Here is a 24,554-nt window from a genome sequence, read left to right on the forward strand (position 1 = left end):
CAAATGTACTCTTTTAAGTATATGTGTTGTCGGTCAGTCTTCGACAATTGTGTTTAATTTGCCCCTCCCCATAACGGGATTTACCCACTTATTTCAAACTACATATAGCGAATTTTACATTGTAAGTACACTACCAATAATTTACCTATACTTTTTTGGTACATTTCTACCCTCGTGCATATCAGTACTGTAAGGAAAGACTGAAAACTTATAATGTTATACTTTCAATGAAATCAGTACTGATTTTGTCAGTACTGTTTCAGTACTGATTTTGACAGTACTGTTTTAGTACTGATTTTGACAGTACTGTTTTAGTACTGATTTTGACAGTACTGTTTTAGTACTGATTTTGTCAGTACTGTTTCAGTACTGAATTTGACAGTACTGTTTCAGTACTGATTTTGACAGTACTGTTTTAGTACTGATTTTGACAGTACTGTTTCAGTACTGATGTTGACAGTACTGTTTCAGTACTGATTTTGACAGTACTGATTTCGTCAGTAATGATTCAGTACTGATTTCGTAAGTAGTGTTTCGTTACTAATTTCTTCAGTACTGTTTCATTATAACACTTTTTAAATCAGACTGTATCTTTATAGTGATGCCTAGTTGTTTTGTATATTTGGGGTGGGTTAATTGTTCTCTTTGACACTTACCCCATTTCCATTCATTTTCTTTATCGTGACATGTTAATGTTTTCGTTATGTTTTTTTTTATTTCTCTGATTTTTGTTGTCCTGAAGTGGTTCAGCTTTAGATCCAGCTCTTCGACAGTTACTTTAGCTTTTTTTTTTTAAATATTCTGGCTTTATGTCATATTTATTGTCAGAATTGCATCTTGTGTGGTCTACAAGGTTTATGTTTTTAATACTTATTAATACTTCTATTTGACAATACCATATTACATGTATTTATATCTTGCTTGAGTCAAATCAGAACATATTGAACATTGGAACTCGATATATTACTTTTGAGAAGATGAGTGGATGGATTGATGTTATGTGATCCAGTGGCAAGTTAAGTGCAGGAAGAGGACATGATACTCAGATATAAATACAATGTAATTAACATATTTTGTACAGAACTAGACCAATAATGCACTGAGCTCCCTTTTAACATGCTAGTTCACCACAAGGAGAGAATCTGCTATAAGACATGTCCCCCTACATGAACAGGTACCTTCAGACTGAACAGTGTATGTTTTTCTCCTTTTACTGTGAGCTGAGCGAATATTCAGAATACGACCACTTTTTTTAGTCTAACTTCTCATAAATAAATTTCCAATCATAAGCTCAATGTAAGATTTTTAATGGTTAAATACATTTATTGACAGATTTCTTTTTTTTTTTGTATACATTAATCATGCTGCAATTTCATTCACTTGTAATGAGTGTATTGTGAATAGTAACTTAAATACATGTATGCATAACTCTTGTACTCTTTCCTATAAAACTGCAGAGCGTATTTTACGAAAAGAATATATGAAATTTAGTGCTACAATATTTAGGCATCCCGTTAACGGGGAGTTGAAAGGGTGAGAACTACATTACTCAGTATAGCATGTTCACATGAGGACTGATGACTTTCAGAAACTCTTGGTTTGTAGTTCCTCAGAAATCTCTGATTGATTTGAATCTTACAGACATACAAACAAAGGTACATTTTGTAAAATAAGCATAAAAATTTAAAGAAAGATTTCCAACAGACTGATTAATGTCTGACGGAGGTCATTTGGTACATAATTAACCTTTTTGATTTTTGAACATATATGGTTTGCTTTTCAAAATTAATTTTTATTGACTAAATAAAACAAGCTGAAGAACTCAAATTTTTGTTCTATCTTCTTATCAACTGCAATAACTTCCATCGAAATACAATAAACAGTAATCTTAAGAATGAACAGCATTAAAAAGTAAAAAAATGTGTTTTTCTTTCTCTCAATTAATGGTTTTTTTTAATAACTGTTTCATAATTCTGCTTCAATGTTATTTTCCATTGCTCTTCCTATGCATGTGATATATATCTTTGCCAACTTGTTTCTGGAAAGGAAAAAGTGGATTATAACACTTATCATTTTGTTTTAGTCCAATAATAAGATTAAACATAGGTCAACCATGACATTATGTGAATCAGTGTACATGCATTGCTAAAGGTGGTATAACGTTAATTATACAAGGTTTATATTATACAGGGAGAAAAATGAAAGAAAAAAAATGGAACAATAACACTGGACACTTTTAATTTGCAAAACACTCATTTGCAAATCCGCCGCCGCCTCAAACAAGAGCTACAATATCATGTATATAACCAAAATGTGCAGAATTACATGGGATTCAATAATTTCATTGGTTTTCTACAGTTACTTTCATATTTATTTTGCAATTTGAATTATAAAAACATGGGATTTTCAATATCCCATGGGACAGGGCAAAATCCCATGGGATTTACCATTATCCCATGGGATTTTGGTTAAATCCCATGGGATTTTTTTTTGTCCCATGGGATTATTGTAGTCCCATGGGATATTTGTTGTCCCATGGGACAAAAAAAATCCCATGGGATTTTTAATATCCCATGGGACAAATTAAAATCCTATGGGATTCTAATTGTAAATATATAGATATAAATAAACAGTAATGTGTATGTTACAATGTATTCTATTTGGTAGTAAATTATTATAAGATGAATCTTTTTAATTGAATATCTTTTTTTCTTGGGAAATGTTAATTTAGCATATTGTTCTTTAACTGTTCAAAACTAAACTTTTAAACAACAAAGCAGATAACGTTAGTATCAATATATGTTTATTCATGAATTATAGAATACTTTCTTGAAACACAATTATTTGCCATTTGAAATCAATAAAAACTCTATTGTTAGGCTTAACATACTAGTAGCTATTTAAGTAAATCTATTTTTTTCACAATATCCCTCAACACAAAACATTAATAGTTTCTTATCATCCAGCATTGTTTGATGGTATAGTCCACTTTTTGGACATTCAGCACAGAACTTTGATATTATTGTGGTTTCAATATTTTTTTGAATTTAAAAGAACTTCAAATCATTGACTGAGTGATGAAAATAATAACTGATCCAACTTTTTTCTTTGAATTTATTCCGGTCTTGTTTCTATGTTTTCTCCATTTATTTTAGGTGGTGAATTTCAATCCTTCTGAAAAAGAACCAATAAAATCTAAAGTAATGGATTATACAAAATTGTTTTCATACATGTAGCAATAATATGATTTTCAATAAAAATAGCTATGCGGTATGGATTTTACTGATTGTTAAAGGTTGTCCAGTGTCATCAGTTGCTAACGGCCTACATCCTTTGGTCTCTGATGGAGGGTTGTCAAATTAGCAATGTACCACATCTTCCTATTCTAATACCATATAACAATCAATTAATTTATTCTTCTTTATAAAATTTGGGTATTTTCCCAAGATATATACATAATATATATATATACTGTAAATTCGGAATTAATGCAAGTTTTTTTTTATTGCGAAAAATGCAACGGAGTTGTAAACGCAATAATTTAAACTCGTATTATGAAATATTTTATATGGATTAAACAGGATTTTTCAAAATCGTAAAATTTAAAATCGCATTTAAGTCTAAAATGACAGAATCGCAATAATAAATGCACGCAATAATTTATGAATTTTACAGTATAAAGATCAATGTTAAAAGTTAAAACTTTAGACAACTATAATAACATTCCATTATTCACAAGAATTTGCAATATATTATACAAAATGCAGACAACAGAAACAATATTTCTTTAAGCTTTTGAAGTTCAGACAGATTTCAATTTGTGTTTTATTTCAATGAAAAAATACCTTGAACATATTGGAAATTATAACATTGATACAAACAAAATATGTATGTTTTATCCTTTTTTTTGTGTTGTTGGCTTGCTGTCTCATTTTAATATACATTTAAACATACATCAATAATCTTCTTCTTTATTAAAAGTAAAAATGGGATATTTTTGATTTTGATATCCCAACACATTATAGTTCTATCACATAACTTATTACCAAGTTCAAAAACACCATTGTGTTTGATATTAATTTTAAGACATGTATAAATGTTCCAGACCATATCAATATTCGGATCTTACTTTTATGGTCCAGAACTTACAGTCCCACCATATGTGTACAGTCAGACCATTTAAGTATACTTGTACTGTCTGGTACCAGCTCAACCAAACCTGTGTTTTTATTTTAACTGCAATTAAACTTTTTGTATTAATCTATTAAAGATTTCAGTTATGTTGATCTGTACTGTACATTTGTTTGTAATAAACTTGACCAACTTCTTAAAATTGGGCAGACTGTATGCGTACAGTCCAAATACTTGTTTGTTCTGGAACATAAACATGATTAACAAGCATTTGGCAGGATGTCATGCTAAAATCCCATTAATATTAGTACTAAATTTTGAGTATATACATGTAAATCCACAAGTTACTTACTGAAATTCATGGTGAACACTCACCAAAAACTTACAATTTCAAAACACTATCAAAACAGAGCATAAAACTTACCGAAAAACAAGATGTTTTACATTTATCCAGGAGCAGGATAATTGAAAAGTTGTTTTTTTCTTTCTCTGCTGTCCATCATATAACCTTTGAATTCATTCATGCAAAATATGAAAATCTGCAAAGGTAAGACCTAGAACCTCAACTTATCCACATTTTGAATTTTGAACTGCATACTTGTCCTTTTCATCTTGCTGACAACCTAAACATAAAAAAATGATAAAAACATAATTCTAGATTGAATTTGTGTTTTTATTTTTGTTGGTACATGTACAAACAATTTCCCAACTTTAAAACGAAAACATCATCACCAAAGAGGAGGTCATACTAACCTCCGAAATATTTAAACAAACCGAAATTATTACTTGATTAAGATCTTGTCGTAAATTAATGGCATAGATACTCTTATTTTTGAAAACTTGATGTCTATTGCATACTTATATTCCTTTTTACGAGAGTATGCATATTAAGATGGACTCCATGGACTTTAATGTAAGCATGATTAATTTTACAGTCACTGACAGTTTTTCAGCTCTATGTGTACATTTTGAGAGAATCTTGCAATACTGTATATTCTGATATTCAGAACTTATTGTGAGGTTTTTATTAATACAACTGAAAGCTGTATCTCGTTTTCATTTCTGATACATATTTATGAGCTGAAGACCAGTGCCGAATTTTTCTCACTGCATTGAAGACCCATAGGTGACCTTCGGCCGTTGTCTGCTCTTTGATTGGGTTGTTGTCTCTTTGTCAAATTCCCAGTTTCCACTTCCCATTTTATATCATGTATGCTGATTTTTCTTAAATTACAATATTCAATCATGCAATTTTGTCTATTATTGAAAATACGATAAGCAAAAATAAATGCACAAAAAATTTAACATTGTTATATATATGTAAAAGACTTTTTTTTAAATTCAAAACAGTTGCCTACACTGTTAATTTCCTTGTTTGATTTCATATTTTTAAAGCCTTTATAGCTAGCTAGATGGTATGCCGGGGCGGATCCAGCCATTTTAAAAAGGGGGGTTCCCAACCCAAGACAAAGGGGATGATCCTATATTCATTTGATTTGTTTTATTGTCTCATACAAGAATATATATGGTTTGACGGTGGGGATCAGGAATCCTGAAATTTTTTCACCTAACCACTGGATGACAGGGGATCTCAACCATTTAAAAGTTTCTCAAACATGTGGGGGTGGGGGTGAACCCCATGGACTCTCCCTATATTTCCTTTGATTTGTTTTATTGTTCTATACAAGAATATATAAATATGGTTTAGGGGTGGGGATCTTGACCGTTTACAAGTTTTCAAACTAGAGGGGGTGGGACTTCACTTTTATTTTATTTCATTATTAATTTTATTGTCCCCGACAAGAATATATATGGTTTAGGGGTGGGGATCTGGATCGTTCACAAGATAATAGCACATTCTCAAATTGAACAGAGTGGGGTAACCCCAAAGACCTCCTTTTAATTTCATTTGATTTGTTTTATCGTCCCATTCAAGAATATATATGGTTTAGGGATGGGGATCTGTACCATTTACAAGATAATAGCATATTCTCAAATTGAAAGGGGTGGGGATTACCTCCCATGGACTCACCCTCCCTTCTTTCTTCCCCCCGAAATACCTTTTAATAAGCCCCAATGCACAGATAGTTCACAGTATTTTCCCTTGATTTACACTAAAGAATATACCCTATACAGGTGTAATTTTTTTTTTAAAGATAATACAACTGAAGACCACCATGACCACAGTGGTGGATCCAGAATTTTTCATAAGTGGGGCCCACCGACTGCCTAAGAGGGGCCTGCTCCTGCCATGACTCAGTGATTCCATATATAATCAACCAATTCTTTTCCCAAACAGGGGGCCCTGAACTCCTGATTCCCCCTTTTTTTTCCTCATTTCAATCACCCTGATATAAATTTAGTTTTATCACTTACAATAGGAATGGTTTGAATTCCCCAATAATTCTTATATACCATTAATATCAACATATTTCATTTTTGATAAATGAAAGGCAAAAGTTTTCTATGGGTAGAAATGGATAGTGGGAAGCTTTCAGATTCACACCATGCCGGTGGCTGTGTTCAAAGTGCTGGGTTTTTATGACCCTCGTTGTTTGCGGACTAACTATTTAGGCCAGTGGTGGATAATAGTGTGCGTGCATTAATCTTCTATACCTTCTTAATCAATATATTCAAATACTGACGGCAAGTGTTGTAATGATGTATCAATGTCTTTTTGAAATCACCGTGCTATTTACATGTGGGATCGAGAATGCAGGGGAAGGAAACTTGTCAATTATGTTTATTTCTAAGCCAAAATAAAATGAGCCGCCGTAAAATTAACCTTGGGTAATAACAGTGCATGTAAGGCTCGTCTCGGAGGGGTGTCTTTTTTTCTGTCTTCTTTTTATGCCCCACCTACGATAGCAAAGGGGCATTATGTTTTCTGGTCTGTGCCTCCGTTCGTTCGTCCGTTCGTTCGTCCTGTTTCAGGTTAAAGTTTTTGGTCGAGGTAGTTTTTGATGAAGTTGAAGTCCAATCAACCTGAAAGTTCCTTATGGTATGATCTTTCTAATTTTAATGTCAAATTAGAGTTCTTACCCCAATTTCACGGTCCACTGAAATGAAAGTGCGAGTGGGGCATCCGTGTACTGGGGACACATTCTTGTTTTAGTTATATTTTTAATAACTTACACTTTTTTCCATTATTCTCTTTCTTTCACTATTCTTTATTCCTTTTTTTCTTTGTCCTTTGTTCTCTATTCTGTTAATTCACATCCATACCCTCTTATGTGTATGTGGACTTACTGTAGTTTATTTTTTAGTTCTGGCAGAGATATTAGATACAATATATATGTCTCTGGTTCTGGTATTATGCGATAAGTCAATTTCTTTTTCATGCAGTGTCATGAAATATAATGGTTTTATGCATATCAGCCAAGATTGTGCGCAACATTTTAATAAACAATTCAACACTATATACACGTTATGTGAATTTTATTAAAATCGATGAAGAACATGAATTTGGCAGCTAGTGCCCCTTAAACAGGTAAAGTTCAATTAACAAATTCTGATCTACTGGCATTCAACACCAAATTACTTACTGGCTGTATATTGATAAATGTGATTGATAAATGTGATTGTATATTGTCAATACCTCAACATCGAGAATACGTCATTTGAGGTGTTGGTCGCTACGTTTGATACGGGGTCAAAGGTTGCGGCTTCGAGACAGAGAAAAACATCCAGCTAGGTAAAAAGTGTAGAATTTTGTTTTTGAAAATTTGAGTTGTAAATTTTCCTAAAAAGTACTTAATTCCGTTCATCTAATTGTAAATTTTCCTAAAAAAAGTACTTATTTCCGTTCATCTAGTATGGGTATAAACTAAACTGAACAAGAAAAGTATTAGTAAACAGACAGAAAGTCCGACGTTGAATTAATTATTTTACAATTGATTGTTTAAATATATGAGAGAATGTTTTAGGCGAATTTTCTTTAATTACAGATAAATGTATTTTAGGTTCAGGAAATGATTTATTCTTCGGGTACGTCTAAACAACCGCTCAGGACCTCCTGAGTGCACTCAGGACATACAAAGTGCACTCAGGACATACAAAGTGCACTCAGGACCCATTACCGTAATCATATCTGCACACATGATGGATGTTTATATTCGTTATACGCTTCTTATTTTAGAGTTAAATTTTGGTAGAAGTTGAAATCGCAGGGGCGGATCCAGCCATTTTAAAAAAGGGGGGGGGGTCCTAACCCAGGGCAAAAAAAGGGGGGGTTCAACTACATGTCCCCATTCAAATGCATTGATCGGCCTAAAAAAAAGGGGGTTCTAACCCCCCCCCCGGAACCCCCCTCCCCCCTCTGGATCCGCGCCTGAATCGAACTTAGATAGATATGTTAATTCTTATAAAATAATGAGGGCACGTGTCACTGATTACACAACTTCTGAGCCATAAATTATCCAATCAACAAAATTGATTGGATTATCTTTATTGTTTTTTAGGAATTGTATTGTTTAGTTCAGTTTTACCTTTAACATGAATTTGCATATAGAAAAAATAAAACATATATCTCATTCGATGTGCTTTTTCAGTTTATTTTTCATGATGACGGGTAAATTAATTTGTTGTGTTTTGCAGTTCACGAATAAAGAAAATTATTTTATAGTTGCGTTTTTTTTCTGTAACAAGTTCGATTTTTGTTTTTCAGTGTGATTCTTTTCTCTATCTCTCTCTCTAAATCAAGTTTTTAAACAAACACAATGTTGACTGAATATCAAATTTTATTACATTTGTATATCTTTATTCTCAACAAACCATTATACAAGAGAAGACAATTATGTACAATATTCAGTTTAACCTTAACGGAAATCTGTGCACGAAGACTTAGTCGTGGTTTGAACGGATTTCGTGTCAATAAACTGTCTTCGAAATAGTCTTTCTTTGTTAATGTTTGTGTCATTTTGGTCTTTTGTGGATAGTTGTCTCATTAGCAATCATACCACATCTTCTTTTTTAAAATTTCTCGATACTACAATCTAACTTACATATTTTTTAGAAATAATTATACCCAAAATATCATAATTTTCAAAAAACGGAGACGAAAACGGAGACAAGTTCATTTTCAGAATTTATTTTCGCATTGAAATTCGTTTCAGGCTTGTGAAACTGGACAAAACGACTTTAATTAGAGAAAAAAAACTTAATAAAAACGGATTTCTTAAAATATTCGTATAACCAGAGACATATATACGTATATATGTCTCTGGTATAACTCAAAAATAAAATTCCTGGACAAGTTCGATAAAAATGAGAAATAACATCTAACTACATGTATATGAGTTTGATTGTTTGAAAAGTACGGCTTTTACCGTTTAGAACGGATTCCATATACAAAACTTTAATTAATATAAATTCTTTTAAAGTATGAACATTTATAATTATTTCCCTTTTCAAACTCTAGCAAAGAATTAATTACTGGTCCAGGACATGATAATAAAATTAAGAATAAAACTTAAAAATTTATGGAACGAAATTTAAATAAAAGACGAAAATCTTAAAACATCGTGATATTCATTCTAGACGTCACAATATTACTTCCCGCATGGTCACACTGTATACGTACTAACAACACAATGTATAAAACAACAATAAAGATAATCCAATTAATTTTGTTGATTGGATAATTCATGGCTCAGTAGTTGTGTAATCAGTGACACGTGCCCTTATTATTTTCTAAGAATTACAAATTCTACCAAATTTAACTCTAAAATAAGAAGCGTATAAAGAATATATGCATCCAGTGGCGGATCCAGAGGGGGGGTTCCGGGGGTCCGCACCCCCCCTTTATTTTGGCCGATCAATGCATTTGAATCGGGACATATGTTTGCAAACCCCCTGCACCCCCCTTTGCCCTGGGCTAGCACCCCCCCTTTCGAAAATTCCTGCATCCGCCACTGGCATCCATCCTGTGTGCGATGACTATAAAGGGTCCTGAGTGCACTTCGTATGTCATGAGTGCAATCAGGAGGTCCTTCAAGCGGTGTTTAGACGTACCGTTATTCTTCTGGAAGCTTCAATTTTTTCTTATCAATAACTTTTATACACAAGGAGACATTTTTTTTTTGACAGCATGAACCCCAGTTAATGAGCAAACACAAATTAAGAACGAAAATCGTTTACAATTAAATTTTATAGAAGGAAAAAAAGGGGGGGGGGGGGGGGGTAATAAACAAATTTTATTTACGCTCACATACTTTTAAACAGATTTGCATATGTAAGCTCTCTATAGTTAATGTTAAATTATTTCAGGAGTTTTGAAAAAAAGAATATTATATACAGTTTAATTTCGACTAAAATAGTGATTCTTTTTATAGATTTGGTACCTCAGTTTCGACTCAACATTTCATTTTGAATTGTTAGATGGCAAACTCTTTAGGCGAATATTGTATCTGTTCTTTATTTAATTATGGTGATATTGGCGATAATATTCATTATAACAAGGCCTTGTACAAATCCTTGATTATAGAATGTTTGGTAATATAAAAAGACGAAAGTAGACAAACCCTAATTATGCAGGGTTTCACAAGTTGATCTCCAAGCGGCCCACATTTAACATATAATAAGATCTATATTTTTCAACGTTTTCAAAATGAAATAACTTGAATTGAAAATTTCCCAACTGTGAAAATTTGTTATTTCTAAACGTCTTTAATTATTATTTCGGAAAAAAATAATTATTTAGCATATTCATATATTTTCATAATTTTTTCCGAGGAAACCTTTTTTTTTGCAAAGTTTACTTCTATATGTTTTTAACCATCACCAGCGACTTATTCTCTGTCATCACCAATTAGTCCTAATTATTAAAGATCAATTGCCCAAATTCAAATGATGATTGGTATATCGTATTGAATATGACCATCGGTCATCCGTGACGTATCCCAAATAACGACGCATGCCGATAGTTTATTAATTGGCGTCTCGCAATTTAAATTTCATCAAGGGGACTTAATTAAACCAGTTACTATACAAATCTTGAAAAAACGATGTACATGTACTTTTTAATATTTTTAAAACAAATTACGAAAACGTTTAGTGTAAAAATCACCGAATATAAATGTTTCTTTCTTGCAGGTTTTGGCATTTGTAAATAACATTAACGTTTTGGAATTCTAATGCGAAAGACAGTCGATTCAAACTGAAATAACTTCTTTAAAGATGGTTTGATTTTTTCAGAGACACATGTATTATATATGTCTCAATACATGTATTATATGTCTCTGATTTTATCAAAACAAAAATTACAAAATTATAAAATATGTTAGTTATCGAATGTATACCCTGAACTCTTACTATTATATATACATGTCCTAAGTTACTTAATGTCCTGTGTGCAACCAGGAGATCCTGAACGGTTTTTAAACGTACCATTATTTTATATGCATATATTCAAAGCTGTTCTTAATTATATGCATACTAGGTATCAGTGGCGGATCCAGGGGGAGGGTTTCGGCGGTTGGAACCACCCCTTTTTTTGAACGATCAATGTATTTGAATGGGGACATATGGTTGGAACCACCCCCTCCCCCTTTTGTCCTGGGTTGAGACCCCCTTCTTTTCAAATGGCTGGCTCCGCCGCAGAGGTATATTTATATATATATATGTGTGTACCAGCCCCTCCTAAATCTTGGGAAACAAATGGTAGATTATATAGGGAATCACGGAAGCATGACTGGACGTGACCCCTCTAATAGTGTGAAATAATGCCAATAGGTCTTTTAAAACACATCTTTATTCATACATGTATATATACGTTTTCTCACGGATTTGTTCATGCAATATTGGAATTATGTTTACTCAATGCGCAATTACTGAAGTTTATATTTGCTACTTTTCTTCTTAATTTCATATAATTTTTTTTGATTTTTTTTCTTCGAAAAATTAGTGGTGTTGAAATAGGGAATGGACACAGATACCTTATCACATTTAACCAAAGAAATGTTGTATAATGTCATCAATCTGTATTACACGTAGACAGGATGTTCTATAGAAAACTATACGTTATACACACCCGAGAATACACGCACTGTCGTAATGGAAAATTACTGTATGTTATAGTTACCTGTAATCAGCTTTGCAACACCATGTCATGACAGTTCAAAAAGATTTTCTTCAAATCAAATTTGAATATTCATTTTTTCTGTAAAATTTAAAACTTTAAAAAGTAGACTTTGACAAAATTATGAAATAGAAAGAATTGAACAATTTAAAATCGTATTTTAACAAAGATTTAGATATAATTTTACAACGATCCTTAAAAAATAACCAAACAAACGTTGAATCAAACGATATGAACCTACGCAGTTTTATATTAAAATACTGACACACACCAGTTTGCCATCTCAGTATGCAAGGCAAGGGTGCTTGGTGAGGTGCTGGAACTTGATGTACATGTATCATTAATTTAATACAGTTCTGTTAGTATTGACTGCCTTTTTACAGAGACTTTCTATTCTTACTGTTATCAGTTAGTATAGACGGTTCCTGGCTTAGAATAATTCTCTGCTCAGCAAATGGTGCGTAATTAGCATTTGAATCAAATTTCTTGTAGAAGTAAAAAACACAAATTAATGTATTTGACAACTTTATTCAGGAGCACAGTCTATATTATCCGGCGTAAAGAACTTCGAGATTTATGTGGAAGTTTACTCTGCTGCTCGATCTATGCTAATCGATGTTCCAGTATATTTCATATTTATATTTATTCGTGAGGCCTCGTCATCGTTTATATTCACTAAAAGCACAGTCGCCTAAATATTTTATATGGCGAAAAAATTGCGAAAATTGGGGGAAATAATATATTTTTAGTAGCATTATTATTTTAGAATCTTTTAGAGGTTGCTTGCAAATTTAACTCTAAAATGAGAAGTGTATGACGATCTATAACGAATATATACATCAATCATGTGTGCAGATACGACGGCGACTATATAGGGTCTGCCATGAGTGCACTTTGTATGCCCTGCATGTGTGCACCCAGGGGGTCCTCCTGAGCGGTGTTTAGACGTACCGGGAAAATCTTATCTGATTCAGGATCAATTCATCGGTTACACTCCCCTGTCACCAGTGATTCTTTTTTGCTGACATTCTGAAAAAGTATTGTGTAGTCCCTGTGTAAGTGTTGACTCTCAACTTGCACATGTGATTTTTTAACACTCCCTGGACTTCTGCAAAAACAGAAAGTCACAGGACATTCCGACAAAAAGTCACAGGACAAAAAGTCAAACACATGTCAAACTCAGGCATAAAGTAACAAAGTTAATAGGACAAAAAGTCACAAACAATTTGTTGACAATTGATTGAATATAAATGAAAAAAGATTTTGAAATATCTTCTTTTTATTACATATATTCATTTTTAATTTTAGGAAATTGTTCATAATATAAAAAAGAAGATGTGGTATGATTGCCAATGAGACAACTGTCCACAAGAGACCAAAATGACACAGACATTAACAACTAGAGGTCTTTACAGCCTTCAACCATAAGCCAATATAAAGAAGGTATGGTATGATTGCCAATGAGACAACTGTCCACAAGAGACCAAAATGACACAGACATTAACAACCATAGGTCACCAAACAGCCTTCAACAATGAGCAAAGCCCGAGGTAAAGCCCATACCGCATAGTCAGCTGTAAAAGGCAATCATACTATATCTTTTTTTTTATATTTACATGTTAAAAAATGCGTGCAAATGTAATCAAAAGCTGCACACAAACGTAATGATTTTTGTGCGCAAATGTAATGGTAATGTGGGCAAACCTAATGCACTGATTTATTTGTTTTTAATAAATTTTAATTTAAAGTTGCTATATCATGTTCATGTATAAAACTTCAAGAAAAATACAAAAAGAGTGTTTTCTTGTTCAAAGAAAAATAATCTCAAGACTAAATTGTGACTTTTTGTCCTGTGACAGTGTGTGACTTTTTGACTGTGACTTTCTGTCCTGCATTCAGATTGAATAGGGGAGCTTGGTTTACCCCGCCTCCCTCTATCTGAGACTACTATCTCAGTGATGAGCTTTATGTTTCATGTACAAATGTATTGTGCTTGTCATATATATGTATGTCGGATAAAAGCTCTACAGATCTTTAATATGTTGTATTGTTATATGTATAACCGACAATAAATAAATAGCCCCTAACAAGTAAGAATTAGGTTACTTCTTTTTGTTTTGACATCTTGCATGGGTTTTTATAGCCCCGTATTAAAATTATGCCCCCACTTTAAAAAAGGGGGGGGGTATACTGTTTTACCCCTGTCTGTCCATCCATCCTTGCGTCAGTCAGTCCGTCCGATGAATATTTTTCGTCCCATTTTCCTTAGGAACTACAATAGAAGGATTTCTGAAATTTGGTTTCAGGGTTAAATAAGTCAGCTATACTGTGTGATGCATTTTCAGATTCATCACTCGACAACTTCCTGTTTTCCCAACACTTGTATGATTTTACACATGATAGCCAAGTTGAAAGTTGAAAACTAACAACCTAATTTATGTACAAAAAAATTGAAAAACAGATATGTTACACATAAACAAACAACAATCACTGAATTATCGGATCCTGACTTGGAACAGGCACAACCATAACAAATTGGCAGGGTATAAGGAACTTTGAAAATATTTAGTTTTTGTGGTTTGGTGAATTTTCCGGATACTGTAAGCAATAAGGCCCCTTTATTTAGTGAATGAAATAATTGTAAGATGCACTTAGCTGTCTGTCATATTTTATATGAACTTGACCTCATTTTCATGCATGGTTCATTGGTCAATGAAACACTGCATTGTTTTGTCAGTTTATCATATGTTTAAAGTTACAGGTAGATTATATTTGGTAGATATGAAACAATTGTAAGGTGTGCATGTCTGAATGGCAGATTCATATATATAAACCATGACCGCATTTTATTGTTCTTTGGTCAATGAGAAGTTTTCTTGGTTTTGTCATTTTATCAGGCCACATTTAAAAGAATGTCTGTTTCCCCTCCCCGGGTCTACCCTTTGTAAACAGACCAGGAAGGCAGGTTTTTTTAGCTCACCTGACCTGAAAGGTCAAGTGAGCTTTTCTCATCACTTGGCGTTCATCGTCTGTCGTCCTGCATCCGTCGTCTGTAAACTTTTACAAAAATCTTCTCCTCTGAAACTACTTGGCCAAATTCTACCAAACTTGGCCACAATCATCCTTGGGGTATCTAGTTTAAAAAATGTGTGGCGTGACCTGTCAAACCAACCAAGATGGCCGCCATGGCTAAAAATAGAACATAGGGGTAAAATGCAGTTTTTGGCTTATAACTCAAAAACCAAAGCATTTAGAGCAAATCTGACATGAGGTAAAATTGTTGATCAGGTCAAGATCTATCTGCCCTGAAATTTTCAGACGAATCGGACAACCTGTTGATGGGTTGCTGCCTGTGAAATGGTTATTTTAAGGAAATTTTGCAGTTTTTGGTTATTATCTTGAATACTATTATAGATAGAGATAAACTGTAAAAGCAATAATGTTCAGCAAAGTAAGACCTACAAATAAGTCAACATGATCAAATTGTCAGTCGACCCCTTAAGGAGTTATTGCCCTTTATAGTCAATTTTTAACAACTTTTCATAATTTTTTGTAACTTTTTTAAAAATCTTCTTCTCTGAAACTTCTTTGCCAAATTTAACCAAACTTGGCCACAATTATCATTGTGGTTTGTAGTTTAAAAAATGTGTCCGATGACTCAGCCAAAATGGCCGACATGGCTAAAATTAGAACATAGTGGTAAAATGCAGGTTTTGCTTTATATCTTTGAAACTAAGACATTTAGGGCAAATCTTTCAAGATTTAAATGTCCATCAGAATAAGATATATCCCCTCACAAATTTTCAGTTGAATTGGACAACCTGTTGTTGGGTTGCTGCCCTAAAATTGGTGATTTTAAGGTAATTTTGCAGTTTTTGGTTATTATAGATAGAGATAAACTGTAGACAGCAATAATGTTCAGCAAAGTAAGATCTACAAATAAGTCAGCATGATCAAAATTGTTAGAGGACCCCTTAAGGAGTTATTGCCCTTTATAGTCAATATTGAACAACTTTTCGTTATTTTTGTAACTTGTATAAAAATCATTTCTAAAACTACTTGGCCAAATTTAACCAAACTTGGCCACAATCATAATACTAGGGTATCTATTTAAAAAAAAAGTGTCTAATGACCCCGCCTACCAACGAAGATGGCCGACATCAGTAAACACATTAACAGGTGAGCGACACAGGCTCTTGAGAGCCTCTAGTTTTTTTTTAACTGGATGTGATTGTCATAGGTGTCATACCACCAACTAAAAGTCCCTATCTGTTCAACCAAATTTTGCAATTTTCACAGCTTTCTAAATATTTTACCTTAAGTTTAACTTCATAGAAACTAGGTATATCCTGAATTGTACAGGTGTCACCTTTCTGCATGCCAATTTTCAACATACATTCAAAATCATATAAGAAAGCAGAGAGCTTCCGAAAGGAGGTACCACTAAAAATAACCCCTGGTTTTCTGGAAATCTTAAATTAGTATACTATGGAGCGCATTAATCCTCAATTTTTAATGCAAACTCATAGACAGGTAAATTTTGGCTCAAAATGGTCTTAATATATTTCTCTTTCAACAAAACTTTCATCTCTGCAAATTTGTTAGTTAGTTTAGGTGAACAATGACATCAAATGCACTTTTTTTTGTCCGAGTAGGCCTACTTTCACATACGTTCTAAATTTGAGGGAGTAATTGGTGGTATGACACCTAAAGAGACAAAAAAGTTGATTAGAAATCTTTTATTTTGCTTTATTCTTAATCCTTAGTCAATTTGTAGTTAAAAACAGCCTATCTGAGCATTATGCGACTTATAATAAAAATTTCACAGCTCAATTTAAACTGACTGTAATGTATGACTTTGATAGAAAATACTTGAAAATTTCATTTTGGGCTACAGGAACATAAACTTTCAATATCAAGATCATTGTTTGCTGATTTTTTCTTGTTTGTTCTACTTCTTTAAAGACTCCCAACAATTTTTGCAATGAATTTAGTAAAAAATCCAAGGTATTGAAGTGTCAAGGAATATTGACCCCCCTTTTTTTCATCTGGTGTCAGTAAAGTACTACAAATTGATCAAAAGTGCAGTCATGGTCATTTAACTGTGTTTATTAACATCAGTTAATAAAATTTAAGATATAAAAATTTCATTTTGAATAATAAATGGTGCTTTTGTGAGTTTCTGCAGTGCTTACATTAGGCTATGCTATCTGCCAAGTACATAGTATGACGCAATGCTATAAGGGGTAAAAATCAAATAATTTCATTAAATCTGCATGACAAAATTTTTTTGGGGGTAGTAAACAACTTATGTTTCAATGTTTAACACCACAGAATAACTTTCTGTGCATTTATAACATTATTTAGGACATTTTTTATATAAAAGCCTATTGTCAGGATGGGAAAAGCTAAAAATAGGACAAACTCAAGTTTTAGGCTCTAAATTTGCAATATGTGACATTTTGCCCCCAAAAAGATTGAAATGTGGCTACTATTATCTCAAATGATCAGTTAAGACAAAAAAAAACAATTGTTTTCTGATTTTGATGTTTCACCGCACTTTGCTTAAAGGTGTCATACCACCAACTAAAAGTCCCTATCTGTTCAACCAAATTTTGCAATTTTCACAGCTTTCTAAATATTTTACCTTCAGTTTAACTTCATAGAAACTAGGTATATCCTGAATTGTACAGGTGTCACCTTTCTGCATGCCAATTTTCAACATACATTCAAAATCATATAAGAAAGCAGAGAGCTTCCGAAAGGAGGTACCACTAAAAATAACCCCTGGTTTTCTGGAAATCATAAATTAGTATACTATGGAGCGCATTAATCCTCAATTTTTAATGCAAACTCATAGACAGGTAAATTTTGGCTCAAAATGGTCTTAATATATTTCTCTTTCAACAAAACTTTCATTTCTGCAAATTTGTTAGTTAGTTTAGGTGAACAATGACATCAAATGCACTTTTTTTTGTCCGAGTAGGCCTACTTTCACATACGTTCTAAATTTGAGGGAGTAATTGGTGGTATGACACCTAAAAGCATGGTCACATGAATGGTTTGACTTGTCCAGTCCAGGCCACTTATCAGTTGTTTGTGCTCAATTTGAGTGTATTTATTTAGATTATCAATCCTTCTGCTTTCGAGCACTTTCCAAAAATGGAAACAAATTATTTTCAGGAAAAAAATAATTTCGATTTTTTTGTGGAAAATAATTTTTTGACCCGGGCGCTTATTTTTGACCCGTGTGGGGGGAGGGGAAACAAACATATTTTTAATTTTGGCCTTAGATTTTTTAAGCATAGGTCTACTTGTTGTATGGAATGACTACAAGGTATCATATAAAAAAAGATGTCTGCCTGCCAAGGTTAATTTTACTGTGACCTCATATTCATAGAATAATGATAATATTCATGATATTGAACAGCAAGAATGATGAGTAAGTTGATGTTATATACAAATAAGACAAAATTTTCAGTTGCCTACTAATATGTAATACATGTAGTAGTTATTTTTGTCATTAAATGATGTTTACCCTTTTATGTGTAGGGCAAGAACATGAAAGATAAAGGGGAAACTATAAACAGAAGAAATTATCAACAAAATAAGATTTACAGAGGTCAACAAAGCCTAAATGGTAAGTCCACTGTTATAAAAATTTTTGTCCTTGAATAATAATTAAATATTTATTAAAATAAGATGTGGTATGATGAAAGAGAAAACTATCCATCAGAGTTCAATTTAGTGGATGTAAGCATTGTAATTACTTATTAGAGGCCATTGATGACCTGTAAGTAATGAGAAAACCCATACCCTATACATGTTATAGTAATCTATAAAAGTCAACACTAACCAAATTTGAAACAGAGCATCAATTCAAACGTCAAATATACCAGACTAATTTATAAAAACAAAAAATTATGAAAAATAAAAATGACAGGTATGAACCAACATCAACCACTGAACTATGTACAAGCTCCTGATATTAGACAGGTATAATATGGCTGGGTTGATATAAAAATAAGAAACACTTAGCAGTCTGATTTCCAATGAGACATTTCTCCAATAGAGATCAAATGACATTTAAGGAGGCTCTAGGGTATAACAATTTCAGAAAAATGTTTTAATATTTTTTTTTCATAACTCAATTTATTTATATCTTTATCATATGGTACACCAAATCATTCAAAACAATCAATTCGGTTTGGCCCCAGATGACTTTTAAAATGCATATATCATTGAAAAAGCTCCAAATTATCTCCCTTTGGGGCAAAAAAGCCATTTTTTGGCATTAAAAATGTAATATCTTATTTAACTCATCGGTGGCCTATATTTTTTATTATAATTTTAAATAAGCTGTACTTTAACTAAACTATTATAAAATTTAAGTGATTTCTGTTATTTAGTACTTGAATATTTAAATGAAAGTTTATCATATTAATCATAAACATGATAAAATAGCCATTTTATTGATCTCTTCACTGATAATTTTTGAGTTTGTGTATTTGTAGGTCAGAAATCTGGATTTTCATGGTCATCATTCACAGATCAATACTGAACGGAAAACTTAAAGCTGATATTTTTCTCCATAGTGCGACTTTTTTATTAATTTGAAATGGAACATGTTTTTTCTACATTTATTTGAAAGAGGAAATTTCAACATGATGACTATAAACAAAAAGGAGTGATATCATCACGATCATTGATGCACAAGAACTTGATCATATAAATACAACAATGTAATTATCAATTGAAAGATGGAACGAATGAACAAGATATTAGAATGTTGTTGTCCAAATAAACTTGCTTTGTCTTCTCATTTGAATCTCTCCATTCAATAAAGATGTACAGAGGAAGATCTTTGAAGAACAGATTGAAAAAATGTTTTGTCTAAGAATTGCAGGAATATTCTAGTGAATGAAATTATTTATTGACTTCACTCTTATATAGTGGACTGAATAATTGTACATAGCAAGCTGTGAATAAAGAAAGCAAAAACTTTAACAAAAAGTGTTTATATTATAAATTTGCAATTATAAGCATACTATTATGTACACCACAAAGCTATATATAATTCAAATTGTTTGCCTATACAAGTATTGCAATGAACCTATAACAAAGAAAATCTTACCTCATGAAAAGAGTGAACTATTCAGTCAGAATATGAAATATTTTTTCAGTTCTATTTTTCATAATAGAATAAACAAGACAAAGATTTCAAAACAATATTTTTTCATTTATTTAGAAATTTCATCATTTTGTTTCAGTGAAAGGACTTTATTCTTTGACTGTAAAATATTATTATTATACATTCCAAAATAAGAATAATATTTATTGTCATATAAACAAATAAAAAACATGTTTGTGACAAAATTTAAAAAAAATTATATATATGTATATATAAAAAATATAAAAAAAACTCGTATACATTTAAAACATTTTACTACCAAACAGCATTCATTGTAACATACACATAACTTTATATTTATATATATATATTTATAATTTTAATCCCATAGGATTTTATTTTGTCCCATGGGATATTAAAAATCCCATGGGATAATTATAGTCCCATGGGATTTTTTTTGTCCCATGGGACAACAAATATCCCATGGGACTACAATAATCCCATGGGACCAAAAAAATCCCATGGGATTTAACCAAAATCCCATGGGATAATGGTAAATCCCATGGGATTTTGCCCTGTCCCATGGGATATTGAAAATCCCATGTTTTTATAATTCAAATTGCAAAATAAATATGAAAGTAACAGTATAAAACCAATGAAATTATTGAATCCCATGTAATTCCGCACATTTTGGTTATATACATGATATTGTAGCTCTTGTTTGAGGCGGCGGCGGATTTGCAAATGAGTGTTTTGCAAATTAAAAGTGTCCAGTGTTCAATGTTTGATTTACCTACTTGAAAACTGGCCTTGAAGTCATTAAACTTTCGAGTCAGTTGTTTACGCAAACTCCAAAATCAACAAATCAACCAATCAAAATGCTGGATTTCAATTTTTGACCACGATTTTTTTTCTCCGGGCACTGAGAAAATTTTGTATGACTTCAGGGCCTGATCTTATACGATTTGGAGAAAAATTTTAGCGTCCCAAGTCTGGGTTCATGGCAAATATCCATGTTTTCAATACGGGCTGCACTTTTAACATTTTTAATTTGTTTTGTTATAAATTAGGTCGTTAATTTTTCTGAATTAAATTGTTTCATATATTGTTTATGTCATGGTCTTTTGTAGCCGACAATACGGTATGGGTTTTCTCATTGTTGAAGTCTGCAGAGTTGTATATTATTGTTCACATTCACATCGTCTCAAATTTGGTGGATAGTTGTCTTAGTGTCAATCCTACAACTTTTTATCATTTTATACATATGCAATAGTTTAAAAATTAAACAAAAGTATTCTTTTTGTGAATTTTTTCATTATTAGTACCAGTGGAAATTCTCATTATAATAAATTACTATCTTTTAAATCTGTTATTCGGTTACAGAGAAGGAGATCTTTGTTTATATTTCCTTTAGGTTCCTAAGTTCAACTATGTCCTGCTGTAACACTCTGACATCTTTGGATCGGCAACAAAACACATATGTATTAATATAAACTGATTATTCGAGCACAATATCAATGCAATCTGTGAAACAGTTAATTGAGAAGTTGTGTGTACGGATATGTACTTCCCGTAGACTTCTTTGTTAACTTTAATGATATATTTCAATTGTTGAAGAATTGTATTTCTACTCTTTATTTTTTTGAACTTGCTCGTTGTTGGTTTGTTGTCATATGAACACACTACAACATTTCATGATATTGAAATAAAATAATAGGAATAACTGCAAATACTTACTTTAAAAAAATCATAATTGAGTGTAAAACTATTTATATACCTACCTTTCAAATTATTTCAATGTTCTACTGTCACCTTTCATACCAGTTCTATCTCTATCTCATATTTTATCTGTTCATGACAATTTTTAGTCGTTGATCTAAAACTTTATTTTCCTCATAGACTTAGTCTTTGTGTTCTGGTGGGATCCATTTTTAGATACCTATAACAATAGATCATACTGCATCAAATACTGTGCATGCATTTATAAAAAGTTGTTTTTCCCAACATGCATGTTATGGTATTAATTGTGGACGTAACACTTTGTAAATTGTCCTTTGAAAAAATACATCATGAGATAAAGTTTGTATCGATGATTTACAAAATTCTGTAAAGTGGTTCAGGAGTTATTGATGACACTTACGTGGGACATAAGGACAAGATATGTTCCATATGTGAACACATTCTCACTAAGAAAATGTCACCAGAAGTGCAAGTCAGTCATCACAACGGATAATGTTTATGTGATACAGTAAAAACAGTAAAACCATTGGTAGTAAAATTGTGCGGGATGTTTAATTTTCAACAAATGTAAGATTGGTCACCTTTAATCGGATGCCTCATATAGCATGTATAGAAAGAGAGTGGCATGATCTCTGCAGGTTAATAACTATTGCAACAACTCTTTGAGAGGCCGTCGGTGGCCTTTTGTCTGAATATGCAGCAGGGCAAATTCCTGTCCACCTTCAATATGCTTTCGTTGTCCAGTGGCAGTCCAAGTTTCATTGATCTTCTTTCACCCCAGATGACATCTTTTACAGGACTTACCTATTAAACTTATTTAACAATTGATTTGAACATGTAATATTTGCCACTGGACATAAAGCAAATTTTTAATACATGTACTCTAATATGTTATTATTTTGAGGAATCTCAGTAGGATCATTTTAAACTATGGGGATTATCCTCTTAAAATATAAATATTATTCATACAAAGTATTGCTCAATAATTATGTGTCGGATTACTAGTATTCGTGTGTCGGTCCAATGGGTCGTCGGACTAATAGGGCGTCATGCTATTGGGGTGTCGGACCAATATGGTGTCCAAAGAAAGATTTAAAAGGCAAAAAAAAAAAAAAAATAAAAAAATGTGCAACTTATAAAAGGGTCTGGTCTGGAAGTGGTTTCTTCATTTCTGTATTCTGTAATATTCTATATCATTTTTCACTTTTTATCATTAATTTTGCCTGTTATTCTCTTTTCTTCATATTCAAGCACCACACTATTATCGATTCTTCATTGCTTCTGTCTACTTTATAACAACAATGGGAATAATATGAAAGCCAGCCAAATAGGACATTGAAAAATTGTCTGTTTTCTGTTTCTTGGTTTATTCTTGCTTGTCGTTGGAGACAAACTTTGTCTTTCTGTCTCTTTAGTTTGTGTGTATTATTATAAATTAAACGAATGTAACACAAATTTGCCATCTTTAAACAAATTTGTTGAACATTGCGTCTGTTATTTAATCTCTTTTTAACAGAAGGAAAAAACTAAGATTAAATATAATCAACAGAAGTATAAAAAAAAACTATGAACTAAGTCTTTGAAGTTAGATGCATGATTTTTGTTATTAGTTGTTAGTGGCTTTGAACTAGCTGTCAGTAACTGCAAGTACTTTCAGATCTGTATTTAGTGACTTTTTTTGTTGGGTAACGGTAACGTCCATTATGTTTTTGTTACTAGATGTATTTCTATTTGCATTCATCTGTTATTTAAAGTTAAATAAGCCTTTTTCAACTGAATTTTATAGTTTGTTGTTATGTAGTACTGTTACAACTCTGTTCCAGGTTTAGGGGGAAGACCCTAGCATGTTTAACCTCACCACATTCTGTATATATGTTCCTGTCCGAAGTCAGGAGCATGTAATTCAGTGGTTGTTGTTTGTTGGTGTGTTACATGTACATATATTCATTATTCGTTCATTTTTGTACATGAATAAGAACGTTAGTTTTCTTGTTTGAATTCGTTGACATTTGTCATTTTGTTGCCTTTTTTAGCTGACTATGCGATATGGCTTTGCTCATTATTGATGGCCGTATGGTGACCTATATTTGTTAATTTCTGGTCATCTGATCTGCTGTGGAGAGTTGTGATTATTCCGCTCATTTTGGGTGCCATGATTGGCAAATAAAATATATGTTGTTGCTGTTGTTGTTGTGTCGTTGGCAATAATACGGCACCTTTTTTTATAAACAAATATATATATGTAAATCGAATGAACTTGTGATGGAAGAAGACATAGCCTACATTTGACTTGTAAAACATACATGAACAATAGCAATCCGTAGATGATTCGAAAAGGATCCGCCATCTCTGACTTGTCGTAACAATCGTCTCTTTCTGTAACTTTAAGAATTTCTGCAAGTGGCTGGTAAACCGATATTTTCTCTGCTGTATTTCTGTATCCTATCCTTCCCGGCTGATCTACTGTTGTCTCAA

The 24,554-nt window shown here is 32.3% G+C and overlaps 3 long non-coding RNA genes across 3 annotated transcripts; 1 reads left to right on the plus strand and 2 right to left on the minus strand.

The window, feature by feature from the left end:
• Positions 1 to 1,290: 1,290 nt before the first annotated feature.
• Positions 1,291 to 24,518, minus strand: LOC139485609 (uncharacterized). Its single transcript, XR_011655349.1, has 3 exons — positions 24,383 to 24,518; positions 22,121 to 22,278; positions 1,291 to 2,038 (listed from the first exon to the last, which is right to left on the minus strand). It is a non-coding gene; the product is annotated as an uncharacterized lncRNA (long non-coding RNA).
• LOC139485610 (uncharacterized) lies at positions 2,816 to 7,051 on the minus strand. The gene is made up of 3 exons (XR_011655350.1): positions 6,748 to 7,051; positions 4,556 to 4,754; positions 2,816 to 3,174 (listed from the first exon to the last, which is right to left on the minus strand). It is a non-coding gene; the product is annotated as an uncharacterized lncRNA (long non-coding RNA).
• Positions 15,879 to 20,221, plus strand: LOC139485612 (uncharacterized). Its single transcript, XR_011655352.1, has 3 exons — positions 15,879 to 16,448; positions 18,254 to 18,848; positions 19,723 to 20,221. It is a non-coding gene; the product is annotated as an uncharacterized lncRNA (long non-coding RNA).
• Positions 24,519 to 24,554: the final 36 nt, after the last annotated feature.

The sequence above is a fragment of the Mytilus edulis genome, chromosome 8 (assembly GCF_963676685.1).
Source record: "Mytilus edulis chromosome 8, xbMytEdul2.2, whole genome shotgun sequence".
Classification (NCBI taxonomy): domain Eukaryota; kingdom Metazoa; phylum Mollusca; class Bivalvia; order Mytilida; family Mytilidae; genus Mytilus; species Mytilus edulis.